At 38.5% G+C, this 27,559-nt stretch overlaps 1 protein-coding gene across 10 annotated transcripts in view; it reads left to right on the top strand.

Annotated features, from left to right (window-relative positions):
* Window positions 1-292: 292 nt before the first annotated feature.
* The window catches only part of INPP4B (inositol polyphosphate-4-phosphatase type II B), a 312,388-nt gene continuing 285,121 nt past the window's right edge, over window positions 293-27,559 (top strand). For 6 of the 10 annotated variants that reach the window (XR_009486134.1, XM_059843843.1, XM_059843840.1 and 3 more), the window contains exon 1: window positions 293-434. The gene's annotated coding sequence lies outside the window, so the exon portion shown is untranslated. Of the gene's footprint in view, window positions 435-641; window positions 968-27,559 lie in introns of those variants that run through there. The other 4 variants (XM_059843842.1, XM_059843836.1, XM_059843835.1 and 1 more) reach the window with 3 other exon arrangements.

Here is a 27,559-nt window from a genome sequence, read left to right as displayed (position 1 = left end):
ACCCCAGCGTCGGTCTCGCCTTCTCCAGCAGCAGCCGTAGCGGGTCACCTCTGCGCGGCTGAGCCGAGCCGCGCCGCGCTGCCTGCTGGCCGTAGGGCTCCCGGAGAGAAGAGGCTGGCGGCTCCCCTCGCTACCTGCGGGGCCGCTGCCGGCTTGCGGCGACATTGGGAGGGGACTCCCGAAGGTGGCGCTGGGGGTAGGAGCGCCCGGACCCAGAGCCAACCGCACCTCTCCTTCCCGGCGGGAAGCAGGGCGGAGAACGGAGCCGCAGGCGGGCTGGACTCCAGCTGCCCAGGCGCGCAGCTCTTCATTTCCTCTCGCCGTCCGTCGCGCAGTTGGAGGCTCCGGACTATAAATAGCCGCTCGCCCGCCACTGGGCGCCTCCCGCACACAGAGTGGGAAAGTGCCGGGCCGGCCGCCCCGCTGCCGGACAGGTACCGCCGCTTGGGAGGGGTGTGGGGGCTTTTGCTGCTGGCCAGGGTTTTGTTTCCTTGTTTTCCCCTCGGGATCCGGCGCGTCAGGAGAGATTAGAAACCGAGAAGCGAATCCGGCAAAGTCCCTCCCTTTTATTCCCATACCAAGTTTCTTAAGGTCACAGCCTGCCAGGCGCGCAGCCCTGGCAGCGGAAGAAGGCGCGTTTGCCGGGAGCCGCGGCCGCCGCTGGGCGAGGAGTGATCCGGGTAGTGCGCCGAGGGCGGTTGCCGCTCTCCCGCCCCCTCAGGGCCGGCGCTGAGGGAAGGAAGGTGGCCCAGCTGCCCCGGCGACCCCTGCCCGGTCCGTCCACTCGCCCTCCGGGAATCACCGGGAGTGCGGAGGGACCCGAACTGCCAGGGCAGCTCCGGGGATCTTCCCTAGTTCCTCCCGACGGCGGCGGCGTTGCCCGCTGGGACCTTGGATACCGCCTTGGCCGCGGTGCCGGCCTCCCCGTGCAGCTGTGATCGTGGCCCTTCGGAAGGGGTATCACCAGGTCTGGAAGAACTTACCCGCAAAGGTTTTGTGTCGCGTTCGAAAGTTGGGAATACTCGGGTGAGGGTAGCGGCTTCTGTGGGTGACGCTAAGGGTTAATTTGGTGGAGTAGTTGAGCTATAGGATCCCCATTTGCAAAGAGCAGCGTCTGCCGAGGTGTAATGGAAACCACAAGAAAGGTATTACAGATAATGAAATTGAGCAGAGTTGTAACTTGAAATTGTATCAGCCAGAAAAGGTGGGGGATGATGTTCAATTTCTGATCTACAATCGAGTAGAGCTCTGTTTTCTTATTCTAAAATGACACCGAGAATTTGAAGCATGGATGGCAGAGCTTGGGAGTCCCGTCTTGGTCCCCAAAACTAACCCGGTACCTTATCCAAAACAGAAATAATTGGATCAAGTCTTTGTGGAACTGTGTTTTCATCAGATGTCCTATTATTTTTCCATTTATCTTCCTTGCCAGAAGAAATGTACTTGTTTATTTACCCATTAATGATGTGTTAAATAGATATACTAAAATCAGGCCATATGTATGCCATTTAAATCTGACTTTCAATCTCAAAGATGAGAATAATTTTAGTTTTTACTGGTTTACAGGCACTCTCTGTATGTGAATGATGCCTACATAGCAAGAATGATGGGGAGAATGTCTCTTTCTTGGTCTGTATCAAAGAAAAATGATGTAAATAATTGGTTACTAAACAAAACTTTTGTTTGGATGAGTATTTGCAAATGTGATAGCAGTCTTTAAAAAGGCAGTTTTCTAGTGACTTGGTTATTTTCAATATTGTTTTTATTTTTCGTGATTAAATTTGAGCTAGCATTAAAGCCCTGCAGTATCTTAGATTTTTTGTTCTGTGAACCTATATATTGAATGGCGTTTGTGTACATAACTGTATCCATTCACGCAGGACTGAATGCTGTTTACTTTGCACATATTGATAATTCCACCAACATTAAGATACAAGTCACAAGATTAATATGAGCAGTAATTAGTCCTGTGAGATTTTTACAGCCCTGATGGCATTGGTGGCAGCATGTGGCAGTGTTACTGCTTCAGAGCCCTATTTTTGCTTTTTTTTCCCCGTCTACTTTCTGACAGTTTCTACAGCACTCAAGATCAGATTAAATCTTTCCTGAAAATACATCTTTTCGTAACTGGCTTTCTTGGACTGACTGAAGCTTCAAGTTCCTGTTCTCCATTGGTTCCTCAAACCTTGCAAGTGTGGCTGATCCTTCTTTTGCTTGGATTTCTCTTTCTCTGGAGAGACTTATCCGTGAGGCTGCTTTATTTTTTTGATCAAAGAATTCTGTCTTCCTCAGCCTAAGATATATCTGTTTGAGCAGGTGTATCCAAGTGCCTCTTACGTATCCTCCTTTATCATCTATAGTCTCCTTATCTTCTGATCTGACTGAAAGATTTCACATTAGGTGAAGGTTTTGTGAACCAAAAATGCAAGATTAATACTCTGCTTAGTGCCTGGAAGTCTACTGTACTGTAAGAAGAAAAAAACCCAACACCCCAAAAGAACCACAGGAGTGGAAGACCTGCCTGGAGCACTGAAGTCAGCCTGTAGAGGACAGTACTGCTAGCTGACAGTAACGAGTGAAGGCTGTGAGAGAGCCTGCAGGTGAAGTAATTGTTTGATTAGGCCTAGGCCTAAATTCACTGTGAATTTTTGGAGGCAAAGTAGTGGGATTGATAGGTATGCTGAATTATTAAACTTGCTATGGATATATATTTTAGCATATGACTTCTGCAGAGAAATATGACAACAGGACTTTTTGAATTTATGTAACATATTTACATGAGGAAGTAAGATCATTTACGGAGAAAATCTGAAGGTGGACGGTTACTCCCAACACTAAAGTTTCTTCAAAAATTCTGATGACTTGAGGCTGCATGCTTAAACACTTGGGTAAACAGCTTAAACACTGTGTAGCTAACACTGTTAGCTACATGTCTCTCCTTAACTTATATTTTCATAACACTTCCTGTATGTCAAATGCTCTTACTGATGGAAATTTTTAGGTAGGGCTAGTTTTGCTTGGCTTATTAAATATCTTGTATTACACTAATATTTTATTGTTATTATTGATGGAATGATGAATGTTATTTATTACACTTTTGAGAAAGGATTATTTCTTTGAAGTAATCTGGGCTGATATAACTCAAATTCTAAGAAATACTTTTCCCTGGGTTTTTAATTAATTGTAAATCTCACTTTGATTGTCAAAACATGAAATGATATTTGGGATGAGTTGGCAGTCCTGGCCTCATCAGGCCTTGGGTCGTCTGCTACTTACCCTGGGTTTAGGGGCCCTCCCCTTGCTTCCTGATTTCACCTACAAACCTGGCAATCTCACTACAAATTTGTCCTGAGTTCTCCATCTCTTTATCCAGCAGAAGTCACAGCTGATTTCACTGTTTTGTTGGCTTTTTTTTTTTTTTAAGGGAATGCCTAATTCTTCCTTAACTCAGCTGAGTAAGGATCTGGTCAGTTAGCTTCTCAGGCTCTCCTGTCCTGGATAGTTGATACGTTGCAGAAAACCTGAGGCAAACTGTGAAAGGTGAGCTGGATTGCAAAAGATTTGAGTGTGGTGCTGGACTTCAGCTCACACATGTCTTCACAGTGATCCAGGATTTTAATTAAAAAGACTTTCTTGTCTTCATACAAAATCCATGTTGACAATTCTAAAGAGGGCTTGAGGTTTGTGGATTTCAGTTTTGTGCTGTTTGGAGAGCTGTGCTTTTACTGCTTGCCAGAAGAGGGAAAAAAATGTTTGAACTACTGATGTAGAATTCTCTAGTCCATTTTCTCCATAATCTGCAAAGGGAGATTCAGTTGATTTGGCTAGGTCAGTAGCAGGTCTTTTTGGGGAAGAATTTCCCCTTTTTTTTTTTTTTTTTGTCGTCATAAATTAACTAACTATGGACAGAATCTCAAAGAGAAAATCAGATTTAAGCAATCCATTCTACAGTGAAAACTGCTGTTAGGAGACAGGATATGTTGTCTTCCAAGTCTTGTGTACCTTTTTGGCAAGGTATACTGAAATAACATACTGAAAAGTGAAGTGAACATCTTATGCTGTACATGGTATGATTATTAATTTGTCTTGAGAGGGAGTGAATAGAACAAACTGTATCTGCTTATTCTGTAGGGTTTTCAAGTTTACAATGATAAAAGTTTGCTTACCTGTTTCAGTAATGGGGTTTGAATTGTTTGATGTCAGTATAGTTGGTGTGACTTTCTGCTTCTCAAGTGTTATAGATCCAAGGTCTAAAGAACTTGCCACCCTTCAGAATCCAAAGAGACTGGGCTGGAGTGTCCTTTTTACAGTTGCTTCAACTCTGTCTCTGCACAGGAGGTTTAAAATTTGGTTTGGACGTTAAAAGCCTTTTTGTCTCAGTCTGGCAAAGTAAGTGTCTTCCTATTTGTCAGTGAATTTGCCCCACAGGGTCCTTTAGACTGTTTTTAATGTTGAACCAGGCTCTATTTAGTGAAAATACATAAGAAAACTCAAGCTAAAGGTGCTTACTTGACATAGTACTGTGTCAAAGTGTTAAATGTGATGCTGTTTATCAAGGTCATTTTGGCAGCCTGAATTTGTACTCTGTTACTGGGTGCCATGGCATTAAAAATCAAATTTGTCAATGCTTTTTTGATTGACATCTTTTGTTTCATTTTGTATCCTGTTTCTATGAAATTTCACCCTGTGACTCCAGTGAAAATTCACCCCAAGTATGGCAGTAAAGTCAGTCTTGGGGGAACTTTCTCTTAAACTTAACATATATAAATAACCAAACCACTTTCCTTTGTATCCATTTCTTTCATTCTGTTTTCTGTACTCCTGCCAATTGGAGCTTCTTGCTGCAAAACCACTAGTTTGGCAAACAGAGTGAAATCTCTTAACATGAGGCACTATCAAGACCCTGTTTTTTAATGTGACTGTAAGAGGTGGATATGTAAAGGGCAATTTAGAGGAAGAAACTCTTGGGGGCAATAAGCTTTTATTGTATTTTGACAGTTATTCATGTACCATCAAGTTTGTGTATTGTTTGTTTAGTTATCAAGTGTGATCTTAGTGTATTATAGCAATGCTAGTGAGATTAACTAAACCTAGGGTGCATATTTCTGTTATGAAAATGGCTCAGAAACATGCAAATGGATGTAAAATCTAGGTGTTGAATGTGGTTCTGTATCTTGTGCATTTGTGCAGATGGAGCGCCAAGCAGAATGCATCAGCTCTGGTGTTGTATGGTGTTTCTGTAGCAGCAGTTAACAGGTTATGTTTGCTTTGTGTTTGTGTAAGTGGCTAAAGAAAACAGCGGTCAGTAAAACTGAGTTTTCTGAGATGAAATAACTTTGTCTGCTATAGAAATGAAATTTTGGAATAGTATCCAAAATTATAGTTATTCCATAGTGTTCTGCAAATGAGAACAGGGTTTGGTACACAGAGTAGGAGATACTGAATTTGATATTCACAATAACCTCAGTCTGCTATTTTTATAGTTTTAAAAATACAGCATAAATATAAAATATAGTTTAAAAATATAGCACCTTCAATTGATGATAATTAATTTCAATTAATTTTTCAAATTCATAATCTAGAAGTTGTAGTGTCTGAGAAGTGTCTTTTTGCTTCAGCCAAGTGAAAGTGTGGGGTGGGTATTATTTTTCCCCCTTCAAAAGGCAGCTATAGAGCTCTGCTGTACTTGGAATTTCTGTATTACTGCCTGTCACGACACAGAACTTGGTGGCTTTTGTAGAATGGCTATGGGATGTAGCCTCTCTGGGTTAGTTGGAAATGAGAATTCCATGATGTTGCCTCTCTGTGGAAAGCGGATTGTAAAGCAAGCTCTCCTGCAGTCCTGCACAGCAGCTCTTTCCACAGGAGTCCTGTGACAAGGATCATCAGATAGTGACCCAGCCATTGAACCTTGCAATAAAGACAGAGGATGTAAATGAGGAAGAAACACCTGGTGGAAAAAAAAGTAAACATTGAAGTAAATGTTCTGACTTGCAATTGAGAAATATTGTTCAATTTGTTCTGTAGTTTCTGTACAAGCATAGATGCTTAACTTGCATAAATTTTCACTCAGTGAATCTACATTAAACATTTTTCCAAATGATTCATATTTGATAATTGTTCAGCCATAGAGTTGCAACGATTAGGAATGATATGTTTTTAACTCTAGGAATTTTTTTTTTGCTTTCCTGCTGTCAGTGTCAGATTACTTTAAGTTCTGCTATTTTGTTTTAGCTGCCTAGCATTTTCTACTAGGAACTGAGAGTTTCCAGGTGAAACAAACAAAAGTGATGACTGCTGTTTTTATGGAAGTTGTTTTCATTTTGGATATCACAGGTGGCAATAGTTGGAAGCTTGGAATATATCAATACAGCCTGCACTAGGTGGCAGTATAAAATATGAAGAAGCCTAAAAATATTTGGAATTCTTTATGAACCCATTAGAAGCTGCCACATTTATAGCTCATTTTGTAGATAAGACTATTTTTACTGCATAGTCTCCTCTTAGATATGAGGTCACTTACTTTTAATGGTCCTAATTTTTCTTGACTTTACCTTGTTTGAGTCAGGGGATATGTTTGGGCACCTACTTACTGTAAGGTAGCTGGTATACTGAAAATTCATTCTAAACTTTTATTGTGGTTAGCTGGCTTGTGTTAGTAGTTAGTTCTTGGTTAGGAAAACCTTATACAGTTGAAAATGTTATGTGAGATGTATATTTTTAACTGTAGGACAGAAGCTGTCATCTGATGAAACAAGGATAGGTGAGACTTCATTTAAACCTTTTATAGCTGTATTGTAGCCATTTATAATTTATCTAGGATGATCTAGTATGCATATATTATTTTAAAAACAAAAATACTCGAATTGTACATAATCTGATGTCAAATTGCATGTTCTGTTGGAGTTTACTGTCTTTCACTTAGAGAATGTGAGAATGTGTATATGTGTGAACTGATATATGTATATATACATCCCCCCACCCCCAGTTGCTGTGGCTATAGGTCTTCTTAAAAATGGTAAGATGTGTGAGTCTTAAAAAGCTCAAATGTGTCTTGATGTTCTTCAAGCATTGCAAGAGAGCTTAAGTGACAGTGGGAATTTTGACAGTTGTCTGGTGAGCAAAGTACATCCTTTGTTGGTAAAGTTTGGAGTCCTTTCAAAGTTTTCCTTCAGCAATGCCTGATTATACAAAAATTCTCATCAGGGTGGAGAAAATAACATTTACAGAAACCTTTTAATCAGTTTCTGTGCCATCAAGATGCGATAGTCCAGAGATAGATTTCCCTATTAAAGCATTAAAAAGTAAGAGGGATCAGAGCTGTAAAGGTTATGTGCAGAGTTCCTGAACTGCTTTGTCATGTGAAATGAGAAAGCTGTTTGATGTAACACCATGAAAGCTTTTTATTTTTATAAATTGGATTTTCTCTCTCTGACAAAAATGAAAAGCCTGGTAACAATAGCTTCTTTGGAGCTGTGTACTACAAAAAGCCAAGCTGTCCACATGCTGAGGTTATTCAATGAATTTAGGCTGTCAAAATATGCATGGAATTATATTTAGTACCTTGCACTAAAATTGATCAGTAATTAATCAGATGGTAAATGAAGAAGACTGTACATATGTAAGGTACAAGTCAGGATATGCTGAATATGTTTGATGAATGAACATTTTATAAAAACCTAACTTTTGATAATGACTTCTTTTAAGCTTCAGACACAAAAATACTATGAAGCAGTGGGAGTATTTAGTGAGGAATCACTTCCCCCTCCTTGCTTTTTGTTCATAGTATTCAGCTTTTCACAGAAGAAAATGTTCAGTACCATTGATATCTGTCATATCAGTATTTTGAAAATAATGTGAAAGATTTACTAGCAGAAAATGTAGATAGTCAAGTAAACTTGTGCTTCAGACTTACTGAATATATGTAAGGGTCCTGGAGGGGCATCATAAGTAGCAACTCTCTATGTTCATGTAGTCTGGGAAATTTGGCCTTAACTTTTGTCATTCATAGTTTCAGCAAAGGAAACCTGGCATAAATTCTCCTTGGCAGCTCTGAATCTTAGTTGTTGCTTGAACTCCAAATATAAATTGAGATATCATGTCTCAGCTTGGATTGTTTTGGTTCAGCATTCATGGCTATTTTTGTTTGTTTTGACTGGTCTTGATTGAACGGCAAACTGCGGTAATCTTGCACAAAAGTTTGTTACAAGAATGTAAACATCACAAGGCTTAGAAAATCTTAAAAAATCAGGGCGACACTTTGGTCCAGTTTGGGCTGTGTTTTATAACCCATGGGTGAAAACTGAAGGAATTACAGATGCTGATCTGGGAAGCAAAATGGTGAACCCCAGCAGTCTCCAGAGGTTCTGGGAACAAGTCAGTTCTTACCTGAGCAATGGTGAAAAAAGGAAGTCAACCCATCTGAAATTTTCCACTTGTTTTGTCAACTAGAACCCAACCTTGGAGTCTTCTTCCAGGTGGTAGCATTTGTTGGGTACTATATTTAAATAAATCTGACATTTCACTTAAAAATATGCTACATTGTTTCTGTGTTACTCTGAGAAGATACATTTATAACAATTATTTTAACCATCTAATTCAGCACTTGGTCTACTTGTTGAACAGCAGGTTAATGAGGTATCCTGGAGTTATCTATGAATATTTATTAAGATTTATATCAAGAGTAAAATATAGAAAAACTGTACTCTTTTTCAAAGCAAAAATGATGATTACTCATTTTCAGTGCTCTGAAATTACCTTAACAATCAATTTTGGTATGTTAAAATAATTACATGCTTTTGAATTTGACCTGAAGAAGAGATCTGATGTTTATGGCTTATCTTTGTTTTTTGGGCCCTTTTTTTTTACCCTTTTAGAAAAAGAAGAGCTACCTTTATCCTCATGAACTGTTCCAGATGGAGGGTAGGGGGGAGGGCCAAAACACTGTAAAACATAAACATAAAATATTTTGCCTCTTTAAAATAAAATACTGATGAAAATCTAGCCCATGTCTGTGAGAATTTTTCTTGGCAGATGCTTCCTAAGTTCTGAAAAACATCAGCTCTGAGAATCTATTTTTGTGTTCTGAAAGAGCAATGTTTCTTATTAAAGTTTGAAGGTTAAGGTAGAAATACTTTTTTGGAAATTGAACTACGAAGTGCAAGAAGATATATTTTTAAGCAATTTTAATAGACAACACCAGCCTGTTTTGACCCTAGTTTTTCATTTCTGTATTTGGAACAGTGTTGCAGTTTTACACCCAGATGATTGTTATTTCTGCTGTAGTAAATAATTCAAAAGAGCCTTTGTTGTGTAGTCAGCAATGCCACACATCTCTTACCTCCCCTAAGTGATGGGAGCAGATTCTGACCCCATTTGCAGTGCTGTAGGTTTGCTGCAGCTCAAGGAAGCACTTTAGAAGATCTTGGATTTTGGGTTTTTTTTCCTAAAAATAAATAAAATCTTCACTTAAAAATGAAATTTTAAAACTTAGCAGTAATTTAGCCTCTCATATGTTGATTCTGAAAACACACAGAAGGGACAAGATAGTAAGAGAAACCCAAGTATGCTGGTATTTTGGTAGGAAGTGTAGACTTCCTACCAAACTTTTCATCTTGGAAACACTTATTGGGCTGAGTGTCAGACTGGAATTTTGAATCCTTGAACCGGCAAAGTAAGAAGTGCCTTTGTTGAATGGCATTGGGGAATTGGAGAAGAGCTGGTGTCGACAGAGCAGGGCACCTCTGGGAAGCCATAAAAACATTGGGGCTAATAGAAATTTGCCTACCACCTGGGAAAAGGAGTATGCCATAACCAGTCTTGGTGCTGCAGCTTTCCTGGATCTTTAACAATGAAGATAAGTCTTTGTGTGCTTGCCTACTTTACATCGCACCTGAAAGTTTGTTTTGTTCCTGTTTGTGTTTAGAGAATTTCTGTGTCTATGAGGATATAAGCTGGCTGCCTCTTTTGACTACAGTGAATTCTATTCTTACATACTGTTGAGCAGTCTGGGTTTTGGGTTTTTTTAATGAAAGGTGCATATAGTTGCTTTTTTGGAGCTTAATAAGAAGCCCTAGTATCAAAAACTTGTAAAGTCTCTGTCATACTACAGCCGACTCGCCCACTTGTCAGCAGAACTGGATTTTCCTTTTTCTTCATGGATGGTTACCTTTCAGGTTGTTCTATTTCTGTCCAAATAGTGTTGCTCCCATTCTAGCCCAGTGAAGGATATTCATAGCTTTCAGACCTAGTTCTCATCACAGCCAGACCACTAACAGGATCAGACAGTGCTGATGTGGGAGGTTCATGGAACTTGCCATGCTCTTCTCTGTAGAATTTTCTGCATCTGACAGGTGATGCCACCAAAGAAATAAACACAATTCAGATCCTGTAATGTCTGTAGGCAGCAGGTGTCTGTACAGGTCATGGACTGCAGTGGCTCAGGTAACTGAAAAAATAAACAAAAATTATACTGTCTTGAAAATAGACACTGCCTTAATCCATCAACTTAAAAGTCATCATATGTGAAGGAAGGGACAGTGAAAGTAAGTTCATAAGATTGAACTGAGAGAGACAGATGATTCTTCTTGTCTGCTGTGCCACATTGAAAAAAAAGAAGAAAAAAAAGCCTTAAAAGAGTTATCAGGCAATGAGGAGATAATTACACCATCAGGCACAAGGAATTTCATGGCCATTGTGGGCAAACTCTTGCTGCTCCATGCAAGGGACCAACTGAATTAAAAACAATGACCAAAAAAAGCACCAAACCTAAAATTCTAATTTAGTTAACCCATTTACCAAAGAAAAATATTGAAAGCCCATTAGTTTTTCTACAGAAACTAACATTTTGTTTATAAATGCAACATTTTAGAAACTTTCTAAACTTTCTCTGGCTTTGCTTTAAAAATGTACAAACAGCATGAGTTCCAAAACTTGTGGGTTTAAAATATATTTTATATCAATTTTCTGATACTGTTTTTTTCTTAATAAAATATTTAATTTTTCACTTCTAAGTAAGGGGAAAGCTGAGATCTATAGCAGGAATTGCATTTTTTTCAATTTATTGGAATATCCTTAGGGCAGAGAGAAGGATGCAGAGGAAACCATACCCTGGCTGCATCCAGAGCCCTGCAGGCAGGAGGTCAAGGGAAGGGATTCTGCCCCTCTACTTTGCTCTGATGAGACTCTGCCTGCAGTGCTGCATCGGCTCTGGGGTCTCAGGATAAGAAGGGTGTGGACCTGTTGGAACAAGTTCAGAAGAGGCCACAGAGATGGTGAGAGGGCTGAGAAAAGTAGGGTTGTTTGGCCTTGAGAAGAGAAGGCTTCCAGGGAGACCTTTACAGCAACCTAAAGGTGCTTCAGGAGAGCTGGAGTGGGGACCCTTGATGCATAGAGTGGCAGGACAAGGCGTAATTAGTTAATACTGAAAGTGGGCAAGTGGAGATTAGATATTAGGAAAAAATTTGTTACTGTGAGAGTGGTGAGATGCTGGAATAGGTTGCCCAGAAAATCTGTGGATGCCTCATCCCTGGAAGTTTTCAAGGCCAGATTGAATGGGACTTTAGCCAACTGGTCTAAAGAAAGGTATTCCTGCCCATGGCAGGGGGGTTGGAAGGAGATGGTCTTTGAGGTCACTTCTAACCCAAACCTTTCTGTGATTCTGTGACCATCATGTGCAATGAAGCAAAGTCTGTTTGATCAGGTTATGCAGCCTATGGTAGTGTGGGTGCTGTCCTGGCCTGTAAGCCTTGTCATTGAACCTTGCCTTGTCATTGACAATATAATACTTTCAACCTTCAGTTTTCAAGAACATTTTTATTTGTACTTGATATGCTGAATTGTTACAGAATATGGTGTGGGAATAGAACCGGCTGGGATGAATGGTGGTTTAGCCTCGGTGGTATATACAGGAGGCATCAACCTGAGACCATGGGAAGTGGGATACTAAAAGGGAAATAGCTGGTAAAGTCATGGTGGGAAGAGTGTAGCCATGGGAGTTGTATGTTAATGGAATTTCTCTATAATAGGTCACGTTTCTGGTTCTTCTCAGTTGGTTTGTGACCTGTCACATATAAGGTTATGTTCCTACTCTGCGCTTGTGATTGGAGCCTTGCCTTTAGAATACCCCTAGATATTGTTACGCTTGCCACACCTGTGGTTTCTATGTTTGTTATTTTGCTATTAAAGTTCTTTATTTTTTGGGCAACTCCATCCTTCCTGTCCCTCTATTTTTACCACATTCCCCCTGGCTGAACTGGGCTTGGGGTCACAGTGAGCTGGACTTCAACAATATGGTATTTGAAAATAGCAGCATTACTTCATAAATTACTGCCATTCTTACTGGCCTATGTACATGCATTAGTCACATTACTGAAGTCACGGGGGGAAAGCCTAGAACTGAGTGCTTTTGTATAAATGGACACATATAAAATTGTGCCAAAAGGGCAGCAAGGGGAAAAACTTGTGGAAACCAAAAGGCAGAAATAAGGATTCTTATAGATGTTTCTGCTGCTCTGCTTATAAAGAATGAACACTTTTCCTGTTGTGTCCAGTTGAGCTACCTTGTGCCTGTCTGACAACGGTTTGGAAATGTCAAAAATGGAAATATTTTTGAGTCAGAGTGTGTGTATCCCTTCTAGCTCAGTGGGACAGTGATTCCTGGTAATAGAAACTGAATTCAACATCAAATTCATATTATTACCGGGCATAATTCTCTAACAGTTTTTGCAAGAAATTTTCCAATTTTACTTTTAGTTGCGAATTTAATATTTAACATGCGAGGATTCTTAATGTGAAGAGTTACATTAAGGAATATTAATATTTAATTTGATGTCATAAGAAATAGCTTACAGTCATTTCTGCAGATGAAATAGGTAAGATATCTCTCATAGTTTCTTTGTAATTTTGGTGCTTCTTAAGCACTCTGCTTAAGGGATAAGGCATAAAATCTTCCTTTGTATGTGACTTGCAGAAGTTAGATTACATTGGAACTAAATAAACACTGACTTGGAAGGAATTTAGATTAACATCCATATTTATAGATCTTGAAATTACCTTAATCTGGAAAAACAAAGCTTTGAGGTTGTCATCTGTGTCCGCACTATGTTAAGCTCTGCATTGGCACAGTTCATACTTCTGTACTGCTCTGAGCTGGAACTTGGTGTTTTGCAGTTCTATTTTTCATTCATGGAAGTAGGACGTAGTAGAAGAGCTGTCTCCTTGGATGTGTGCTTTGAATTGCACTCTCCCGGGCAGTTCCCTGGTCAGAGTTGGTGACTTCACTGGAACAGAAGGTTAAGATCAGATCAAGAAATTAACCTCAGTTAAGGTTAATGCTGAAGAGTATTAAATCTGCATTGTTATTAAAACCAGAACATGTTGCTGATTTTATTAAAAGTCTTGCTTTGAGTTATGATTTGAATTTGAATTCTTCCTTTAAAGAATTTTTGGCAAGATTTCTTCTGGCTCCCCTGTGCATCTGTCCCTGGGTGCAGAGGCATTTTTGTGTGCTGGTAACTGCTCACCAGCCCAGTTTCCTATTCTTCAGCTTTGTTGTAGTACTCTATCATTAAGAATTACTTAATGATCTGTTTAGGACTATGTATTGCCGTATACAGAAATATTTCTTCCTCTTCATTTTTGTAGTGGTAGTTTTCTGCCTTAATTTAAAATGCAGTGTTATTCTTCATACTGAGTACAGGAGGTTTAATTACTTTCTTTACAACTAAAAATATGGTGTTTCTGGCTGAAATAATGTTGTTGGTGTTTGGGTTTTTTGGGTTTGTTTTTTGTTTGTTTGTTTTTTAGTAGTGGGATAGATTAAACTGTTTAAGAGTATTTTAGGGAGTGTCTGCCTCAAACATTGTAAGATGCTGAGAAACTGGGAAAGATTTCAGAACAGAATGGTTTTGCTAGAGAATGCTAATGTTTGAAATGGTGAAAATTAGTTTTGTGGGAAGAAGACTAGGTAGTTCCTGTAATGACAGTGAGGTATAATTGAAGTAGGAGGTATGTATGAGGGATTAGGATGAGAATATTTTATAAGGATTAGATGGATGGTCACCGGAGGTGAAGTAACAGTCTCTTGGTTGATTTTGCTGTCTACATGGATTTTTTCCTCAGTTTTTGAGGCTTTTCTGTTAACAAGTTCTATGCAATTTATTTTAGGTAGCCTACAAATTAGTTGCATGGCTATCAAAAATCTTGTGCAAGTCATAGTAAAAAAAAAATTAAATCCAGTCTCTCCTTTCCATATGACTGTATTTTTTCAGTCTAACACAGGAATAAATAATCTTAATTAAGAAATGCGACAGAAAAACACAGGCAGAAGAGCATGCATAGCCTGCGAGGTAGTATTGAGTTCCACTACATGAAAGAAAAGAATGATGAGCATTCTGTAATCAGTTAGTACAGGACAACAGTGTTTGTTCTACTGGTTGACTTGTCATCCACTAAAGTTTCCTGAATGCTCTCACTGAAACACTTAACTTAGTATCAGCAACAAAAGTCATGTTGCTCTCAACGTGCTGAGCTGGAATCTGTGTCCATCTGCCAGCAGTCACTGCTGGGCTGGTGTTCTTCACCCCTTGAAGCACAACTCAGCAAACCCAGCCAAGTAAGGGGGCAGAATTGGTACTATGGGATTGAGTCCTCTGATGACATAAAAAGAGGCAAATTATACTTTTCTAGCCAATGATCTAGGGGTCAGAACTTACTGTTGTATTTCATTAACCACTTTTATTTAGCTCTCTTCCTTTAGTTTAAAATGCAAATCACAATTTGCAAATTGCAAATTTAAAGACAAATATATTGTTTTCTCAGCATCCATGGAAATGTAATAAAATGGCAGAGAACGCAGCTGTCAGTGGGAGCTGTGCACATTTAATAACTGTGAAATTTGACCTCAAGCTAGGCCTCCTTGTATTTCCTTTCCTATGGATAAGGAATTTGATGGAAGTATTTTGGTATGGTAGCATTTCAAAATTTTGACATATATTTAAATAAATGCTTGAATCTGTACTTAGCCTTTCACTTAACCTGAAGACTTATAAATGAAAACAAAACAAATGAACAAGAGCATTTTCTAAAATCATCTTGAGTGATGCCTGCCATGTGAGGAAAATAACGAAGCAGCTGCCAGATAGTATTAGACCTAAAAAGAGACAACCTCATCTCTGGCTGGGTATGGCAAAGAGTTGTAGTAAAATGTGGTTACTGCCAAGCAGATATTAGGAGGTAAACGATCCTTTTCTTCTTTTTTTGTATTTTAAATGCTGTGCTGTGGAGTAAATAGACAGCAAAAACGTTACTGATATGTCTTAAGATATGTGAAATGTCCTAGAACAATGTTCCCCGTCTGTGGTACATGGCAGCTGGTGACACAGCTGTCTTCTGTGACAAGTTGGCCTGACACTGCTGCAGCCAGGCCAGGTAACTGTGAAATCTCAGATAGGTTTTGTCTGCAGGACTCTTTTTCTCCTCACTAAGTATTTGTCCCACCCCTGATCATCCTCTCTGGAGCGCAAGACCAGAAGTACATTACTGGATTTTGGGACAGTTGAAGATGAAGCTGTTGCATTTTTCCCTTCAGGCTCAATTGGCATTGCTATAATTTATGTCAGTTTTGAGCTGATGCCTCAATCTCTCTGCTGTTCAGATTACTCCAAGCATAAGGTGCTTTGGGTAAATTGCTTCTCTCATGCTCCGATTGGCTTAAAGCACCTCTCTCCCTGGGGTGAATGTAGGACCATTTTGTTGCTGAGATGAGAATTTAAATTACTACCAGACATATTATGGATTCTTTTAAGGATTAGCCCAGAAAAGAGAAGTGAAATATTTAATTTTGGTACTACTCCCCTCCTTCTCCCTTCTCTTTGAAATGGTTCCAAACACTGTGCAGCCAGATACTCGAACTGTACACTGGTACGTGCTAGTTTTTCTGTTGCTGGATTTTTTTCTTTATCTTTACTATGTTTGGGATAGAATGCAGAAGTCATTTAACAGGACTACATAGCCACCAGTACGACAAAGAAAAGAACAGTATCTATCTGAAACTGCACAGGAAATTCTAGGTATGTATCTGGGAGTTAGGTTTTGTCCAGGATATCATAATTAATGTTCCCAGTGGAAGGCAAGTCTCCATTACTGCAAGCCAACTGTCTTCCTTGTTCGTCCCAGTGTCAGAGGGTGCTGTGCCCCTGTAAAACCAGCAGGTTTCCCCCTTTTTCTTGGAGCTGTAGGTACCCATAAGCCCTTTCTATCTTGGCGCAGTGATGAGCTCCAAGAAAACTCTTGGACTGCTTGTGTTGGACTACCCAAACACTCCTCAGATTTTGCTGCAGCAGTGGACAAAATGCTTAACTCACCATTGTAGTTTTAAATATCTTTTTCAAATATATGTGAAATTGTCACTCATCTCAACATTCATACTCTACTCAGAATGTTAATTCAGCTAGAAAATGTTCTCAGAATTAAACATCCACTTTTTCTTCAGGATGATATTTTTAAAATTAAATTTGGCTGATTCCTCACAGGGTTTTTTGTATCCTCTATCAATAATACATTGATATGAGATTTTATTTTCTGAAGAATATTTCATGAAGTTGATCGGTTGTTGTTTTCTGCTTCTTCATCCATTCAGTTCAGCTTGATTTTTGTTGGTAGCAGCCGTGGAGTGTAAGGGGCAAAAAAATGAATTACTGGTGCCGCCTGTCTTTTCACCAGAAGTGTTAGTTAGCTACTCCATTCTTCATATCATTCCAGTCGGGACAACCTGGACAGAAATGGCTTTCTTCATCAAAGTGAGAGAACATACCACATAGAGTACCATTTTCATCCTGGAAATGGAGAATTACTTTCCTTCTGGGAGGCATGGGTATTCAGACACACTAATATCTTTGCAACTTTAAAACCACCATACAGCTCCTTAGGAAAATGAACAAGCTGTCAGGCCTATAATCTGTGTCCAAGAGTCTGTGTCTTCCAAGGCTCAACATGCAGGACCAGAATTTTGTCCCTTTGAGATGAAAATCTTGTGAGTAAGGAGAGCTCCCTGTTTTACAATTCATTAAGTAAATCCTTTTAAGTAACCTTTTCTGATATGTCTGAAATGTTTACTCTCCACATATGCCGTGCATTGGCTGATCCAATGCAAAGACTCAGATAGGATTTGGGTGATTTCTTTCTTTTCCTAGTTAACCAGAATGTTTGTGGCAGAGAATTCAGGTGTAAGAGGAGCAAGAGTGAAGCTGTGCAGTCATTGATGGAGTGAGAATTTGTTGAAAAGAAAAGCATTTGCAGGATCCCAGCACTAATATCCATCTATCTGTGATTTCCAAGCCTGTTTTATTTACCAAGGTTTTTAGGAATACAGAGCTCTCTGAGGAATGTTTTATTTTTTTTGCCAACAGGATGACACCAGTATATAGTAAACTGTGTCTAGCCTGTAATCAGACTCAGTGGGGCAGATTAGGTGTTCTCATAAAGTAAACATGGCTGGAGAAAATTGGCAGCAGAAAACACCACAGATACTGAAGCAGCTGGACTTAGATAATCAGTACTCCAGGAGGCTGTAAGAATTTGTTTTTGAATGCTTTGCTTAAATTTTCGGTTAAGAAATAAGACTGCCATTCTCTAGACATAGCACCAAGTCCCTTCAGATTGTAGGAAATTGTTTATTTGCATACATTCATCTACTTGATTATGTGGTTTTTGTATTTGTTTAATGATGGTGATCAGCTATGCTCTATTGCAAGAACTAATCCCATCAGGAGCAGTTTTTCAAGTATGGAAAACTATAACCTTCAGGGATTATGATTCATCTGTGTTTAAAAGGAACATACCGACATTAAATACAAGTTAAATTACTGAGCATCCTGAGATCCCTGTACCCTGGCTTTGAACAGTAGAATGGAAAGCAAGAGTAGAAGGCAGATGATGAGCTTTGCTCTGTGTTGCTGAAGTTGCTGGAGAAGTTACTCTCCCTGACTGGGTTGTTGTGGTGTTAGTGCTGGGCAGCAGAAACAAATGATGTTCTGGCTGTTACTGGTCCCAGCCAGGTGTTCTACTTTGTGTTGATACCGGTGCTCATTTGTGTTGAACAACAGATGTGAGAATTAGCATATTGTTTTCTTTGTCCTCTCGCCGTGGGGGTGGTGCCATCCCCAAGGAAGGAGGAGTGGCAACCAGAAGTACAGCAGTTTTAGACAGTTACTGCTAATTTCAATGCTATCTGTTGGAGCGGGACAGAGTACGATTTGTAGAAAATTGAAAATTTCAGGGAAGAGGGGAAAAAAATCAGAAGCAGTGAACATCAGTTTTTTGAAGACAGTGGCCTGATACACTAAGCTCAGGTAAGGTAGTTGAGTTGTAATTGTTTTTCCTTTAGAAGAAATTCTTGACAATTATGTGTTATATATGTATGTACTGTTTTTGTTTCTGTGCTTAGTCTGGTCCTGGCTCACAAAGATGTCTGAAAGCTGTTTGAACTTATGGAATAAGCATTGTAATGTAGGTTTTATTTTGCACGTAGTAGCCCAAAGGGAATCAGGACAAATATATGTGGTCCCCTATTACATGAAAAAAATTGCTCTTTAGACTGAAGCTAGGTCTAAAGAGACTGTTAATAGTGTTAATATTAGTTCTTCATTGAAACAAAACCTTTGGAAATAACTGTAGGTTTCTATTGCAGCGTTATGTCAGATTTATTTGTTAGATGTTTTGGTAAAACAGTGCTTGGTAGCTTAGAGTTTACCTTATGATGTCTTTTTTTTCTTCTTTCTTTGCATAAAACATAGAGCCCAACAAGAGTGAACCCCACAATATGCAGGTTTTGGTCCTAAATGCATCTACAGAGATTTGCTGTGGAAGAAATCTTAAGCTATCTGTGTCTTCTTGATGAGTTTCATAAGTTAGAAACCATGGATTTGTATTTTAGTAAATAAAATTTATGTTATTTCTGTTCTTTTTTATTATTTCTCTTAGCAGCTTTTTGGTTTGGTTTTCCTATGAAAGCGCTGCAATTATCTTATCTGTTATTTTGCAACTAGCTTGCTTTTTTCTTTTCCTCCTCAACAGCAGAACTTGAAGCCTCAGTATTTCCTTATCCTCTAGAGGCTGCTGTAGAAATTGCTGTAATACATAAAAAACCTGCTAATGTGATTAGTAAGTTTAAAAGTTTTACCAAATGTCCTTACTAGTTTCCATTTAAGAATGCACATCTAGACTCCCTATTTTCTCTATTTGGCCCAAGGGCCTTTTGTAGTTGAATAGCCTGTTCAGTGTTTTTTGAAAATTGTAAAAGTCATAATAAGCAAGTTGTACATTGTTACAAGTTGGTTTCTATTGTGTCTGAAAAAACACAGATGCAGTGAGGCATACTGAGAGTTACCTGCTGTCTGATCCCAGGCTAAAACCAGAATTATGTTCTCAGTCATTTACCTAATGTTACCTTGAAGTTCTATCAGTGAGTTGGTCTCTTTATCTCAGATGGATTAGTTATCACATATGTTTATATATCCCACTTATCTTTAACATGATCAATATTACTTCAGGTTTTCAGTAAGCAGTTTTCCCTTTAATCCCATCAACTCATACACGCAGCTTCTTTACAGGCTAGCACTTAGCTTGCACCTGCATAATGTCTATGTTGAACTTCCATCTTTTTATAATTTTTATGAAGTACAAGTTGCCAAATTTGTCGTCTTCCAAGTAATCTCCAAGTTGCAGCTGGGTTAAAAAGAGGTGCTTGAATATTGAAGAAAAGGAATAAATAATAAAGAAAAGATAGTCAAAGACAGACCAGAAGTTTGCTGACCTGTGTATTACCAATATAGCCAGTATGTGGACTATCAAGCTGGATTAAAAATGACAAGAAGTAAGGTTGATAATATGGAGGGGTGTGTGTGTGTTCAGGTGGATGTGGTAAGTCTGAGCTCTGTCATTTGCTGAAAAATAATCTGGAAACTAATGGTAAATTACTAGTAGGATTATTATTTTGGCTTTAAAAAAATGTAGTGTGTATCAAACCTACTCTTCTTGATTTACTGGATGTGTCTGAATATGTGTTATAGGCAAGTTACTAATGGCTTATACTGTGCCTGAAATTAAATTGCTGCTAGAAAAGGGAGGTTGGGTAGACAAGAAACAGGATTAGGTTAATGCTTGCAGGGGGGCCATACTTCCTTGATAGAGTCAGTTGATGGCCATTAAATGCCTTGGGAGGAGGAGTGTTGTGCACCTTTAGGAGATGTGGTAGAAGCTGTGTTCCCTCTTGTGTTTGTAGCAGATACTGCATTTCTGTAATGCTCATGAGATAAATAGAGACAGTTGCATTTCAAATATGAGGATGTCTGGCCTTTCTGGTTTTCTTCTGTAAAATTAGTGAAGTTGTGTTCTGTGAATTGATGGATAGCTCTTAGATGCTATGATATAGATGGAGATAATCAGCATTGGCATTTTTAGTACTTCAAAAGATACACTTGTAATTTTGGGGTTAGGGTCTTAGGCTTCTGTGTTTTGGTCTGAACTGACAGAACAGGCTCAGTATTTCCAGTAGCCCAGTTTAGAGTTTTTTAAGAAAGGTATCTTTGTATATTAAGCTTTCTGGTGAAAATATGAGGTTTAGTCTGGTGTAAAGTAATTGTTTGCTAAAGTAATTGTGTCTATAGACTTTGGATTCAGTACAAAAATACATTTGGTTTTGAATTTATGTAGTATTTTGACAGTGTTCCTGTTTGCATCTTCTCTGTAGAGAAAGTCTAGTGCTGATAAAAAGAAATTTTATGGTAGTATGCAACTGCTACTTTACTTGCCCTTCCCCCATTTCTTAGCATGATATATCAGTAGAAAGAAGCAAAGTATACCAGCTACTGCTCCATCTCTTTTCCATTATGAATTGGATAAGGCACTCAATGGAAAAGAGAAAGATGCTGTGCTTCTTTAAGGGTCATAGAATGTTATTGCAAGCTATGTTATGAAGACTGAGAGAGCATGTAAAATGAGTAAAAATATTTTTAGTTACTTAAGTATGTGTGAGTAAAAATATTTTTAGTTACTTAAGTATGTGTGCTTAACAGTGAAAATATGAAGACCAAGCATCTTCAGAAAATATGTGCTAAAAACATTTGTTGTTCTTATAGAAGGAAATACATAATTTCATACTTATGCCAAATAGAATTAGTGTTCCATGATAACTTTCTGAACTCTAAGTCTAGCCTCTTGTAAATAGTTTAATCACAAAGGAGTTTAAGTGTTACCTGAACTATTCAAAAACCTTTCTTAAGGATCCAGAACAGATTTGCTATATTAACCTTTTCTGTTCTGTGACATGAGAAACTGAAATCTTTTGTTTTTGCTGCTTGTATTCTGCATTTAGTTTTTTTCATTTCACATTCTCTTTCAGAAATCAGAGCTTGTTTCTCTATCAGTATCTCCTAGTGACAGGGATAGCGCTACCTATTGTTTCTTATTCTAAATTACTTCTGACTTCATTTTACAATTGAAGAGGATGGAAATACTGATTTGTGGCTACTGCTTTCACGTTTTGTCATGATTTTCTTTATTGCTGCTTAAGATAAGTGACTAGCCACCATTTGAGATTCAGAGCTTTCTTACTATGGTAGTACCCATAAGTTTTGTCCACTGAGACTTCATTGCTTTGCTGTGAGAACAAGTGTCACATCCTCTTCTGTGGCTTTGAATGTTTACTGCCTTGAATTTCAAGTTGGATACTTGGATTTTTGGTATCTGGAGGAGTATGACTGCTAACTTTTTAAAAGAGAGAATATTCAGAAATGACCCCTGTATTTTTCTGTGAGATTCCCCACCCCTGTTACTCATGGTTAGAAAATGAGTCACTAGAAACTTAGTCAGACAGTCATACCCCATTTTACTTTGGGAGTGGGGGAAGGTGAAAGAAATGTTAAGTTGCAGTGAACCTCTTTTCCAAGCCTGCTAGCCTCTTTTGTTTTTTTTATTGCTTTGTCATGGAGAGACCAAAAGCTTACAGGCTTGAGGACACATAAGACTTTGGCATAGTAGTATTTATGTAGATAAAGGTATGTAAATGTAGAGATAGGCATATGCAAAATTCTAAGTCTACAGATGAGCTGGGCAAAATGGTAACTCTGCTGGTAAATCAACATAATCTGTCTATTCAATAAGCTTGAGGTGCTAAAAAAAAAAAAACCGCTGAAGAGAAATCTGGCTAATGGAGGGTAAGATGTTTGTGACTCTGCAGACAGCAGAGATATTGAAGGTTTCTTTTGGAAGAGTGGAGTGGGGCTGGAAAAGCTGCATGGCATATGTGCAGGCTTACTTGGCATTGAACAGAGCTCTCCTAGGCCTCGCAACAAAGATGTAACAGGATAGCAGAGATGTATCACTTGGGACCTTTTCCTATAGAGAGGATTTGAAAATTTTGACCATTTAAAATGCTTTTATTGGAAGACAAGTCTTTGAAAAGATGAGATCAAACTGCATTCTCCAGAGAAATGGCTTGCTGCCATTGAGAATTTATGCTGTTGCTGAATAAGAACTTGAAATTGAGGAGTGTGATAGATTTGCATAGTGCCTATTTTTTTTTCTTTAAAGTGTACATGAAAAGAGATAGAAACCCAAGGATACCATAGCAGATAAAGTGATGTAACTGTTCAGAACAACAGACAATTATTAGAATAAAAGTTAAGTGCAATAAATATTTCTGAGAATTGTAGTCAGGTATGTAAGTACTGGTTATGACTATACCAGCTTTCAGTGCAGTTAAGATTGTGCATTAGCTGAAGTGCAAGCAAAGGTGAAACAATTTTGTGCAAATACCAAGAGCTTGGGGTGTAAAAAGGAATATTTTGAATTGCAAAATATTAGACTGGATATTGAAGCCATAAGGTAATAGCGTAGCAGGCATAGCAGAGCATGAATATTGAAGGATACAACTGAAACCTAGAAATAGATGTTATTGAGTGGCATTATAGTGCATGATGTTATAATGTTATTAGAGCGTTGCTGTAAGAACTTAGAAGAAATGTTAGTGAAGCAGAAACCACTTGGACTGATGTCAGTTCAGTGAAAGGTGATAAATCTTCTGGGGCAGTGACAGTGGTGGAGTTCTGCAGCGCTGAATCTGGAAACAGGTAATTGTAATGGCGTAAAGATCAGAATTACTGGGCACATCACAAGAGAAACCATCTTTGTGAATATCAGTTGGAGTACAAGTGCTGCTGATAATGGCAGGTTGGGCTATGATAGTGTGGTTTAAATGCATAACAGTTTTTAAAATTTGAAAATAAATCATGGGACCAAAATCAGGTGAGACTGGTTTTGAGTAATGTAGTTTCAACTCAGACTTGTGTATCTTGAGGCTTTATATGGGTTTGGTCTTATATGTTTTCCTGAGAGATGGGTTCAGGCAAGGATTATGAGAACTGGAAAGCATTTCCTACAGAGGATGAATTAAGGAATGAAAACAGCTCCAAACCTTGGCTTCCTTTATCACTTGCAGTAAAGGAGAAAAAAAAGAGAATATACATATCAGATAAAGGTCAGTGTTAGCATAATAATGTGGATAATTTGGACATTAACTTTTAAAAGTTTTACTTTAAAAGTTAATGTCCAAACATTTACTTTTAAAATTACAGAAGATTCTTGACGTTAAACCAGTCAGCTTCTGGAACAACATTCCTCTGGTAATATAGAGACAAAGAAATCTAGATACTTTGAGGCTTTGGCTAAATAATATGTTGTAGAAAGTATTAGATTTTGATGTTGTGTGTTGTTGTAGGTCTAATAACTCAGAGGACTCTTTCTGTTTTTTAATGTGGTTGGACTAATCCTGTCTACAGCATGTGATTTCTGGGTTCAATTTGGTTGAAGTCCATTTGATTTTTTTTTTTTTTTTTTTCTGAGACAGTTCAGGCTTTACAAGGAGTAACTTTCTGTTAACAGTTTCTTCTGAGAATTATATCCAATTAAGTTGAAATGTTAGGTTTAGGGCACCACACAAAAAAAAGTTGCCCCAAACCTTTCATTTCCACGTCAAGAGAAAGTAGTGAATGTGAAGTTTAAAGGACTTCATGTCGTTAAAACTGACACTGCTGTAGCTGACTGGTTTCTGACCCTTGGTAATTTTTTTGTGCTTGAAAGGTAATCATAGGAACAGTCTTTCATTCCCACATATTTCAAAAGCAACAGCACAGAAAAACAAGGTGACAACAAATCCACTCCTTCACCTGCTACCCTTTTAGACTTCACACCTCTTCCATCCACATGCAGAAAGACTCTGATGTGACTGGTCTTGACACTTGTGCTAATGGCAAGGGAGTTGCCTATGCATCTCTATACATAGTGATTCTTAAATGAATGTTAGACTCCTTTTCTACAGCAAAATAAAGGTTGAATCTTTTTATTTTGCTAGAGAAGGAGAAATCAGATGATACATCCATAGACTAATATAGTAAAGCTGGATTTGAGGAAAAAAATAAACAAATAGCAGCTAAATAAAGAAGTTGTGTGTATCTGTGTTACTGGTAGGAGATGGAGAAAAATATTTTAAAACAAATGATAAATGTTGTGCAGAAGTTAAAACTTTGGCCATATTTACTGTGAATGATCAAAGAAAGTGCCAACATAGTGGCATTTCAAGCAAAATGTCACTTCCTTTGATTTATTTATTTATTTGAAAATTTTATTTGTTTTAATAATTTATTTAAAATTTTGTTTTACAAGTGCTGGGACAGGTAAGCTTGAAAAATAGCACAGAGCCAAGTTTCTCTGGTTGTATCTTCCAACGAACATATTCCTAATTGCCCAACTGCCTTAAGGCAATAAAGAAATCAGTTTTTGAATAATTTATGAAGGTTTTGTCACTCTTGTAAGGTGCTAATATGCCATAGTGAATTGAGGAGGGGATGGGTAGCCACAACAACCTGTGGATAAAATGAGTGGAATGCTTTTATAAAATACTGTTTGTGGGCACGTGTGTGCTTGCAGTCTGAAAATTTAATGTTCTCAGAAGAATGCAAAAGCTACTTACCAGGAGAACTTAAGTTTCCTAAACTTGTTTGTATAAACTCCCACACAAGTTGCTGTTCTGCCTTGAAGTAAGATGAATAGAATTGTTTAGGCTAACATCTGAAAATTCAAGAACAGGAGGGGAAAGAAATCCTGAAACCAATTATCTTCTATTTGGGATAAGAGTTTTAAGGTTGTTATACATCCGTTGCAAAACGTGTGCCCCTCTCCCACCTGTCCCACCTGCAGAAGAGCTGTTGGTCCCCAGAGCCAGCCCTCTTAGCTGGACTTGTTTAGAGAGCTGGAAGAAGCTGTGCCTGAGTCTTAAAAACTGACTCCCTTCTGACCTGGACCCTGAAGTTTTAGTGTGCTGCCTTTTTACCTCTCTTTTATTTCTCTTCTAGGCCTACTAGCAGCTCTCAGAGAGGGCTCTTTCCACAATCCTTCTCATATGTTCTCTACTTTGTGTTCCCAGCAACTCTAATGACTCTTCCTAGGCCATGCTCAGTCACTATTTGTTATAGATATGTCTCTCATCTTTAAAGTGTGTTGCTATATTTGGTCCTTTCCTTTCTGTCCCCAAACTTTCCTTCTTTTTGTGGTGTCCTATTTCAATTGACTCTCTGGTGGCTCTTTTCACAAAGTCTGCAGTCTTAAAGCTATCTTTGAGAAGCATGTCCTGGAACTGAGTTTCTTTAGAAAATGTTTTCTTGAGAAACACTTTCATTTCATAAGTTAGGTAATATTCCTAGTTATTCAATACAAAAGGAAGCATTCATTCTGAAAGATTTAGATCTTAAGAGATTCACATCTTTTAATGTATGCAAATGTAGTTAAGATCAAAATAACTGCATGTTGCAGCAGTGCAATAGCATTGTAATGGAATGATGGTATTATTCAAATTTATTTTTGTGCTGAATTAATTGTACTTCATATAGTCACTCTGTCTGTATGGGGTATGTTCTTCTTCAATATCTGTCTCTATGTCATTAGTAACATTGATAATTTTTCCAGTGACTGACTGGGATGGAGTTTAGTCCAGCCACTATTTTTACTTGGAGGGCATCCTCTGACTGTGTTTACTGTGTGAAGCACCTCTTGATAGGCTGTGAGATCTTACTACTCTATTTTTGCCTACTGCAAACAGATCAGAGACTTAGTGATACCAGGCTGGTGAGAGAAGCTTGCTCCAAGCTCCGGCCAGGCTGTAGGTGCTCTGCTTTAACACTGTGGTGGGATGACAGGAAAGCAAAGAGCACAAGTGTGACCAAGGAACAGCCTGTTTGTAACTGCCACTGCAGAGCTTTGCAAGCTGAAGTTCTGAGGGATATTCTTCTTTTTAGCCTTCTTAGAGTCAGATCTTTTGGTGCATTGGGTTTGTTGGTCCCCTTCTAAGCTCTGATTCTCTGCTTCAGGCTAGTTTCCCCATTAATTCTTGCCCAGAGGGTCTTTTAGAAGCTAAGAATCCTTCAAAGCATGTAGGTCTGATTAAAATGTAGGTGATAATCCCTCAGCTAGATGTCGAGCAGCTATTCCAGGCTGGGCAATCAGAATCAATTTTACTGCGGATGAAAAAGAGGTTGTTGCCAACCATTCACATCCTGAGGCAAGCTCAGTTTCTCTGTCAAGGGACTTGGCTTGTACTACTGTGCAAGGTAGTACTGTGTCCTACCTTCAGTTTTCATCACAGAAACATTCAGCCCTGGATTGCCTCTAGTAAAAATCATAGTTGTGTTTCACGTTTTATATATAGCCATTCATTTAATTCAGACATACCTGTTTTGTAATAATTGCATCGTACCACTGCAGTCATGGCCTTTTTGCCCAAATAAGTTTGTACCTGAGGAGCATGAATTTTGTTTATAGTGAATAACTGTGATAGCCTTATATTTATTAAATTATTGCTGTGAGCTTTTTTCTTTGCATGGAGGTTTAATCTGCAAAACATCTTTTAATCTGCAAATCTACTTTTAGCAGGTTTTATGTAGCTGGGCTGTTTATCAGTTTTTACTTCTTAGACTTCTTCGATTAAAAAAAAATAATTATAAAAACATTTGCCCGTGACCCTTTTAGTTGAAGAGGGCAGGGTGCAATACAGAGTAGATAACTGTATGCAGTTATAGTAGATAACTGTATGCAGAAATCTAGCTAAGTATTTGGCTCTATTGCCTAATTAATAACTTAATAAGATACAACTTATTTTTCAGGATTATTTGTACTTCCTCACTGTTTCTATATAGTGAAAAGCTGCATATTAGTAAAAACAGGTAGTGTAGTAATGGACGTACATGAACAGGAAATTTAGGTTTAATTGAGTGAAGTGTTACACTTCCCAAAGTGCCTGCCTGCATGGAAAGGTGTTGGTAGGTTTTGACTCACAACAGATGGTGTCTCTGTTGCTTACAGGTTGTATTAGCAAGGAATTCTGCAGCCACAAAACCAGCAGACACATAGGTTGCTCTGGAACGAGCAGTGGAGGAGAGCTTCAGTATGTGCACATATGCAATTTGAGCTGTCCTAATCTTAATTGAAACAGGTATTTAGGGAGAATTTG

The sequence above is a fragment of the Haemorhous mexicanus genome, chromosome 4, assembly GCF_027477595.1.
Source record: "Haemorhous mexicanus isolate bHaeMex1 chromosome 4, bHaeMex1.pri, whole genome shotgun sequence".
NCBI classification, from domain to species: domain Eukaryota; kingdom Metazoa; phylum Chordata; class Aves; order Passeriformes; family Fringillidae; genus Haemorhous; species Haemorhous mexicanus.
The sequence above is the reverse complement of the archived record's forward strand: the minus strand, read 5'-3'. Positions and strand labels throughout refer to the sequence as shown.